This window comes from Rosa rugosa, chromosome 6 (genome assembly GCF_958449725.1).
Source record: "Rosa rugosa chromosome 6, drRosRugo1.1, whole genome shotgun sequence".
Classification (NCBI taxonomy): Eukaryota; Viridiplantae; Streptophyta; class Magnoliopsida; order Rosales; family Rosaceae; genus Rosa; species Rosa rugosa.
The window spans coordinates 29,493,258-29,502,251 of record NC_084825.1 but is presented as its reverse complement, the minus strand read 5'-3'; the positions used below and the strand labels follow the sequence as shown (position 1 = coordinate 29,502,251).

Below are 8,994 nucleotides of genomic sequence, written 5' to 3'. Positions count from 1 at the left end.
CTTGTTTATGAATTTGTAAATAAAACCAATATGTCAATTTGTTATGAAATTGTAATTATTACTAACGGATAATACAATTTAATATGACTTATGTGATTGAACATTTCAATGTTGCAGTTGATCCGGATAAATTCACAATTAGAATGTATCACATGGTGATATGCAACCGCTGTGCTATGTAAATGGGGATATTGCTCACTTTGACTATTGTGACAAGGATAATATGTCTATGTGTGAGATTATTGCAATGGGAAAAGAATTAGGTCATCATGGCATATTAAATTATTGGTATAAGTTGCCTGGGATGGGAATTGGAGCTGCCATGAGTTTGTTAAAAAGGGATGATGATGTTGTTGATATGGTGGCTTTTGTGCCAGATGTGAGGATAATTGAAGTGTACTTGGAGCATATACTAGACTCTGGTCCTTGTGACAATGCAAGCTTAGGTTGGGACCTCAATGACTTTGGAATAGACCTCAGTAAAAGTTCTGATGTGGGAGCTAGGAAGAGAAAAAGTATTGTGATTGAGGAGTTAGGGTTAGGTGAAGATGACAATGCTTATCATATAACGCAGACTGAATTAGCTAATGACAAGGATGACAGTGATAATGACAATTCAGATGGAGACTATCATCCTGAAGCTGATTTTGTTGATAGTGATTACAGTGGGGATGATGATTATGACGAAGTTGGTTATAATGATGGTACAGCAAGTAGTATTGATGCTGAAGCTACTGCCAAAGATGGTGGAAATACTCGTGTCAATGCAGGTGTTAATGATGGTGAAACTAATTGTGGAAGTGATGCAAATGTTACAAATAATTTTAGTCATAATATGGAAATTGGAAGTTGGGATCTGGTGATGAATAATATTCAATTGGAAGATGTAGAAGAGGAAGAAGACCATCTTTCAAATGAGGAATTAAGAAGCGTCCATGATTCTGATGATGAAAATAATTCTATGAGAAAAAGGGAGCCAGAGTTTAACCCTGAAACTGATATGAAGGACCCCCAATTTGAGTTAGGGATGTTATTTAGTGATTGTCATGTTTTTAGAGCCGCCATTCGAGAGTATGCAATGTTGCACGGTTACGAAATGAGATGGAAGAGGAATGAGGAATTTAAGTTGAAGGTTTTATGCAAAGGCGAATTCTGCCCTTGGCAATATTATGCTGGAAAGAGAGCTTCTAATGATGATACATTGCAGGTAAAACATATGTTGGAGATCATTCTTGCTCAAGGGTTTATGAAAATCGCACTTGTACAGCAGATTGGTTAGCTAAAAAGTTTAAGAAGAGACTGCAATCAGATCCCAATATGTCAACAAATGCAATAGTAGATGCTGCCTCCGATGAGTGGACAGTTGGGGTTTCTAAAATGAAAGCATATAGAGCAAAGAGACAAGCAATCGATGAAATACAAGGAACCTTGAAAAAGCAATATGATAGGCTCTGGGATTATTGTGAGGAGCTGAAGAGGACTAATCCTGGCACCACAACTAAAATGCAATGTGACTTCATTGATGGCCAACCAAAATTCAAAAGGCTGTACATTTGTTTGGAGGCTTGTAAAAAGGGGTTCAAAGAAGGTTGTAGATGCTTGGTTGGATTAGATGGCTGCCATTTGAAAGGAGTTTATGGAGGCCAATTACTAACTGCATGTGGCATTGATGCTAATAATGAAACATGGGTCATAGCATATGCAGTAGTGGAGTTGGAAACAAGGGATTCCTGGACATGGTTTCTTGAGCTATTGGTGCATGATTTGAACATTGTGAACCAATATGGTTGGACCTTCATTTCAGACAAACAAAAAGGACTTCCTGGTGCATTTGATGATGTACTCCCCAATTCTGAGCATCGCTTTTGTACAAGGCATCTTTATACAAATTTAGGGACAAGCCAATTATTACTATGCTTGAGTTGATTAGGTGTCTTTTGATGAGAAGAATTCATACAAGGAGGGATAAGATGAAGAAATGGCCTCACAAGGTGTGTCCTAAAGTATTTAAAAAGATTGAGCATAGAAAAGTGTTAGCTGGTGCGTTGACAATTGAATGGTCAGGACCTAGATATCAAGTGAAGGGTCCAGGTGAACAATTTGTTGTTGACTTGGAGAAATCAATGTGTGAGTGCAGAAAGTGGCAATTAGGAGGTATTCCATGCAAGCATGCAATTGCTTCAATACACTACATGGGTGGGATGTCAATAGACAACTTTGTTCATAAAAAGTTGTTCACAGAGACTTATTCCACGGCTTATAACAACCTTATCAACCCAATTAATGGTGAGATGATGTGACCAAGAACAGAATATCCAGCTCCAGTTCCACCCTCTTATACCAGGCAACCAGGAAGGTCAAGGAAGGTATGGATAAAAGATCCTTAGAGAAGGAAGACAATCCAACAAGAACCAAGCTTGGGAAGACTGGATCAGTCATGACTTGTGGACATTGTCGTGAACCAGGTAACACGACTCATATCGTCATTGTATATTAATTATTTTCATTCAAATAAAAGCCATAGAAATATTGTTTGACGCTTTGTAAAAACAGGACACAATCTGAGATCATGTCACAGGCATCTTCCTCCAAAAAAAAAGCCTGCCCCAAAACCTAGAGGAAGGCCAAGAAAAAATCCACAAATCAATGCAGCTGCTACAGTAAGCTATTAGTCTTTTTGAATTGTGTAGTTGAATTTTACCTCCGATTTAGCTGAGAATTCTGATTTTGTTGTCTGATTGTATCATATGCCTTGTTAATTATTGTAGAACAAGAAAAATAATAAAATGAATCTATTAGGATATATATGTAATCGGTTTTTGCTTATGAAGTTCATAACGCTTTGTTTGTCTTTTAGCTGCAACCAATAACAACTTCAGTTCCTCTATGTACATCTGCAAGAACAACTGCACCACTTTCCTCAACTTCTACAAGAATAGCTCCACCAACACCATCCACTACTCTAGCACCTCCGCAACGTAATGTTAGTAGAAAATCATCAACAGCCTCTACTCAGATATTCCTTTCTTATATTAGATTGCTAAAATGTTTTACTCGTTTTATATTTGAATTGAATTGAAAATCTGTGCAATGTCAATAATGCAGGCAAGCCAAACATCGAAGGCTCGTACGTCTAATGTTGGGAAAAGAGGAAGACCACCAAAGAAGGCATAAATGATGAACCTATTTACTTTGATATGAATTAGTTTCACATGCGTTGTAATCTCCAGACTTTCATGTCATGGTGAACCACCTTGGCATCCTTTGAATTGTCTTTGCTTTTGGTTTTGGTTATGTTGATTGATTGGATTTTTTTTTTTTTCAGTTGTTATGCTTTAAAATATCTAAACTTTGATGTATTGGAGAACAGACTTTGGAGCATTTTTTTAACGTTGCCAAAACAAAATAGCTAGAAAATTTCCATTACAGATTAAGCTGCTTTGCAATTAAGTTGCTTCCCATTTGGAGTTTGCAACTACCTTAGTAGTTTCGTTTAGGCTTTGATTTTGACTCTAAACAACTATTTCTGAGGCAAATGATTATTGTGATATATGAGCGGAGTGCACAAATAGTAATGTCAAACCAGTGAACTCTCTTATTTGAACCATGTTTTGCATTTTACATATTAAGATAAGTTGGTGTAGGATATACACTGAGATTCAAGAAGAAGGACGAATGGATTTATTGGTGGAAGAAAAGGGTATTCAGGTAAATATCCTTTTTGGTGGGTCCAGTCAATAGGAATTGAAAGGTCAAACATTCCACCTAAGCAAGTTAACGGTTGTTTTAACGGAATGTCTGACGAAATTGAGATTTTGTAGGATTAAGAATAGCTCGGGTATTGTTAATGCTCAAAGTCCGGCGGTAGCCGAACCTTCGTTTAACGCGGGTCCGGTGGGCGGACCGCTACTCTGTGGACTTGATGATCTTCGCTAGTTGTCAAATGAAAGACAGGGCGTCAGAGGGAGACCGCGTTGGGCGGTCTTCACTTCTCCGATGCCTAAGTCAGTCGATGCAAATAGACATCATAACAATAAATGAGTAGTAAATGCGTAATTAATGAGGAGAGAGGAGATACCTTTTATAGGTGAGGAGAGGGCTGATCTTCTCCTTGTTTTCGATGTGGGACTGATGTGCTTCAGTTCCCAGCGTCAGGAGCTTCTGATGCTATCTTGGCACGGCGCGTGGCGGGGCGTCGGTGGTGATCTGGAGGTGATCCGAGGCTCAGGCGGTAGCTCGCCTGGCTGTGTATCCGTAGGCTATTCCTTTGGCGGGAATCATTACCTCTGGCGGTACCATGAGCGTAGCTCATTATAGCTAATTATGCTTGTAAATGTACATGTATGTACATGTATTTATTTGAAAGATTTTATAGATTGGGTATTTATTTGAAATGACCTCCAAAGTTCGGGTATTTTTTTATAGTTTTCCCTATAAGTTTTCTTACTTTTTTTTTTAAACATAACATCACGTTAATAATGATCAAAAACCAAAGTCAGAATTGTACATAAGTGATATCTGAGAAATTCGGTTTTGTATTTTAAATAGGAAAAATAATTTTGAGATACTTTTGCTTGGATTTCTCTTATTTTAAAGTCTTTTAGCTTAAAAAAATTATTTAAATTTTAGGGACCGTGACCACTTACCCAATTTCAACAACAAAATTGCCCACTTACTCCACTAAGAGATTTTTAACCCCACTTACCCAATTTAATATCTATTGACAATTTTGCCCTATTAATTCACCTAAAACTCATCGATCTGTCTCTCCTCTCAAACTTTCTCTCCTCCCAGAGTGTCTCTCTCTCTCTCTCTAGCCGGCAGTGCCGACCACGCCTTCAACACCTTCATCGTCGACCTCGAGCCCGGCGCCGGCTAGCACATCCCAAGCCCCATCTTCGTCGACCTCAAGCCCACCGTCAATCGCCGAACACCGATCTGGACTCCTGGTAACTCTGATGATCAAAAGCTCGCACTTTCTGATGTGATTTAGGGACCGGTGACCGCAGTTTCTTTGCTTCTTTGCTCCCGGAGCTTACCGAATTCCACTTACCCAAAATCCCGCAGTTTCTTTGCTTCTTTGCTCCCGGAGCCTCTTTTCTTCTGGAGGCTCACTGATCTGGAGTTGCTTTGCTTCTGGAGTTGGTCTCAGTTTCGCCCCTTAAATCCCCGGAGCCTCTTTAGATCGACTGGAGAAGACGAAGGCAGCCGGTCGGAATCGTACCGGAATCGAGCTGAAGGAGCATGGGTGTCTAAAGGGGAAGCATGGGTGGCCGGAGAAAAATTTTGACGGTTTTTTTTTTTTTTCTGATTTATCCGGTTGCTGCGTGTTTTTTTTTTTTTTTTTTTTAAGAATTGTTGTTCAGTTCTTTTTTTTGGCAACGAATAGCAATTTTTTTTTTTTTTTTGAATGTCTATTGGATTGGAGGCCAATGATCTACTATATGTTCAACAATATGAGTAATCTGACATTGCAATGTAACTGTGGGGTTTGTTTGATGGTCTACTGGGGGGCAGTAGACACATTATTGGCCCCCAGTAGACTTTGATACGATGGACAGGGATCATTATAGTGTGGTGTTTTGATAAGTTACCTGTTGTTTTCTGTGTATTAAAGTCAAATTATCTGCGAATCCTACAAAAATGTGCATTTTTGGTGGTCTATTGGGAGGCAGTAGAAACATTAGACTTTGTATTGGGGGGCAATAATATGATTACTGGGGGGCAGTAATATGATTATAAATTGATCAATTGTTCCTGTAGTGTATTCATTTTGGTTTTGGGAGTTCATACAATTCACTGGACGTCAATAATATGATTTTTGGGAGGCAATAATATGATTACTGGGGGGTAGTAATATGATTACTGGGGGGTAGTAATATGATTACTGGGGGGCAATAATAGCCGGATTCTGGAATCCGGTCACCGTTCGCCGGAGTCCGGTCACCGGTCGCCGGAGTCCGGTCACCGGTCGCCGGAGTCTGGTCGCCGGAGACCGCGCCGGCCACTGGTCACTGGAGCACAGCAAGGTGGAGGGTGACTTCTCTCTCTAAGTGAGAAAGAAGGAGAGGGCAAAAAAGTCTCAAAAAAAAAGAAAAAAGAATTAATTGGGTAAAGGGGAAATAATCCCTTAGAGTGTTTTGGGTAAATGGGGTTAAAAAACAGTTGGTGGAGCAAGTGGGCAATTTTTAGCCTAAAATTGGGTAAACGAGCATTTTCCCTAAATTTTAAGTTTTCTAAAATTTGTCTTTCGAGCTTGTAGGATTAAACTAGACGTTGTTACGAGTTTGTATGAATGGATTTTTCAGACACCCGAGCTATTTTAAATAATTTTTGGAAGTTGGTATTTTTCAAGAATTAATTAAAAATAGAAATTAGAGGTGGTTTAATCTCAAGCGTCCTTTCTAATCACCGTTTGATCTCAGCCGTCGGATTTGATGTATATATGTTGAAGCAGCTTGAGAAGCACCAAATTGCAAAACCAGACCGACTCGTTTTCTCGACCCGTGTTGCAGCGACGATGACCCAGCCCTCTCTCCACTTTCCGGCTACCTCTCCATGTCTGACCGGTGTAGTTCGACTCCTCTCGGCGGCGTGAAGTAGAACCCGGTCGTTCCGACTCCGAAAGACCGGCGACGGTCGCAGAGCAAAGCCCAAAAGCTTCCTGGATTTTCCGGTGTAGTTTCCGATTCCGGCCACATCGAGGCATCTCACCAGTATGGATGCATGGCTTCGTCTTGATGTCCCCTTCATGTCTGTGGTCTCAGTTTCTTCAGAGAATCTTCCTAGAGAGAGAATCGAATGAATAAAGGTTTTGGATTTTCCAGCGAGTTTACATGTTTTTTGATGACCTTCGATTTCAACTTAGATATCAAAGTTGGTCTACTCATCGAGCTCTACAAGGTGGTATAATCAATTTACAGTTTTGGTTAAGATTTGAGGAATTGGTATTTTGAGGTTTCATGTTCTTTACGGGTTCACTGTTGGTAGTGTGATTTTGATGTTCTTTGCTTCTTTTTGAATACAAAGAAACCGCATAGCTGAATTGTGGTTGTTGATTATACTTGAAATGCAGAAAGATGGAAAATTTGAGTATTAGGATGGATGGTTGATCTGTGTTGCTTGAGGGGTGAAGAACAGTAGCTAGTTTGTGAATCAGAACTATGGAGCTGTTGTTCATTTCGACTGTTGCTCACTTCTGTTCATGTTTTGGTAGACAAGTGAAGTAGTAGGTTTACTTGAAATCCAGAAAATGAAGAATGTTCTTGACAGCAAGATTTGGATAGTGTTGGTAGAAAATGCACTTTGATTGAGTTATGGGAAGTAAGATGGTTAATTTGAAAGGAAATAATGAAGATTTGGGTGTCTTTAGTACATTAAGGGATTTGGTCAATTTCATAATTTAGAATAATTGATCGTATTGATTTGAAGTGATTCGCCGACTGTCATTGATTGAAGATGATACGAAGATTGAATGATTACTGGCAATCCCAGAAGCAGAAGGATACTGATTTCAGAATGCAAGTTGCAGCATTTCTAACTCTGAGCAGCGTTGCAGTTAAACCGTGAAAGTCAAGGTAGGGTCTCTTAGGCAACCTTTTCTATTAAATTGATAAATAGATTATTAATTAAAATTGGTAAATTATTTGACATTTATTGATTAAATCATGTTATCGCTTTATATAAAAGTATGTGTTATAATGATTATGATGTCATTCATGATACATATGCATTGGGAAATGTGCATATAGAATTGTACAAGAAGTTTGGAAGGATATGTGGAATATTGATTTGGATTACGGAAAAGAATGTTTTTGTGTAGTTGAGCTTGACTCGTTTGGCCAAATTTCAGGTGGCCTAATAAAGCTGTACGATTTTGGTAATCGAGGTTAAGCGAGATGATCAACTAGCAAAAAGGGAATGTGGATTGAATTGTTACTAGGTGTTAGATCATATATTCGAAACATCTAGAGTCACCCCCGGTTGGTAAAATACACGGTAATAGACGTGCATGCTCTCTTGTTTTGATACTGGACTAACGGGTAATTAGCAGAAGCTCATTTGACATGCATCGCTTATGTTATTCATTTTTGTAAGAATTGCTTGATAACTTGATTGTGACATTTAGATAATAATGATTAAAGAGGTTTTGCCTTACTGAGTGTAATCTCACCCCTAGAGACTTTTGTTCAGGTGTGACATGCACGAGTTTTGAGAAGTTTAAGCGAGACGACGTTTACGATTGCAAGACTCTAAACAGAATTACAAGAGTGAGTGAGATTAGAAAACGAGGTGTAAATTCGTTTTGAGTTTTGTTATTTCAAATGTCTTATTTTCTAAGATTTCTGAAAATGTATTTGGTGTTATCTTTAATTTTATTTACATTTTTATGCTCACACCTCGAGTTCGATGTCAGGTACTTAATCTCACCTATACCTGGTTTGGGGCTTGACAACATATCAAATGTAGAACTTGTTATATAGTATCTCAACTAGGCTTTACACTAGACAAATACTTCTCAACTAGGTTACTCGAACAAACATCGTTTTGAAGGCAAAATCATTATTATCTATCAACCCACTTATGCATGCAACTGCAATATGAGAATAATAGTTATTTCTTAAGAAAGCACATAGAATAGTTCTATTTTTTTTTTTTTTAAAGGGATTCGGAACCCAGCTTAACTGGGAGGTTCAACCCAACGCCCATTACATTGATAATTAAAGGATGATTGTATAGTGAGAGGGACATAACATCTATATCTCAAGTACTAGTATAAGAATCCTCATAGAGTGCATCTTGGATAATCACATGAGCCTCATCTAGTCAATAATCTCTAATTAAGAAATACTAGCAAGCTGTGTCAGTTTATGGGCAACACTATTTACTTCGCGACAAATAGACTATATTTTTAAAGAAGGAATTAGGCTCATATACAATCATCCACAATCCACCCTACCACAGAGAAGTTCACCATTTCTCGATTAAGAGCAG

The 8,994-nt window shown here is 38.6% G+C and overlaps 1 long non-coding RNA gene across 3 annotated transcripts; it reads left to right on the top strand.

Annotated features, from left to right (window-relative positions):
• The first annotated feature begins 6,486 nt into the window (after positions 1-6,486).
• LOC133717239 (uncharacterized) lies at positions 6,487-8,396 on the top strand. 3 transcript variants are annotated; one of them, XR_009849478.1, is made up of 3 exons: positions 6,487-7,577; positions 7,853-7,998; positions 8,194-8,396. It is a non-coding gene; the product is annotated as an uncharacterized LOC133717239 (long non-coding RNA). The 3 variants fall into 3 exon arrangements; XR_009849477.1 differs by having other exon boundaries at positions 7,853-8,042; XR_009849476.1 differs by lacking the exon at positions 7,853-7,998.
• Positions 8,397-8,994: the final 598 nt, after the last annotated feature.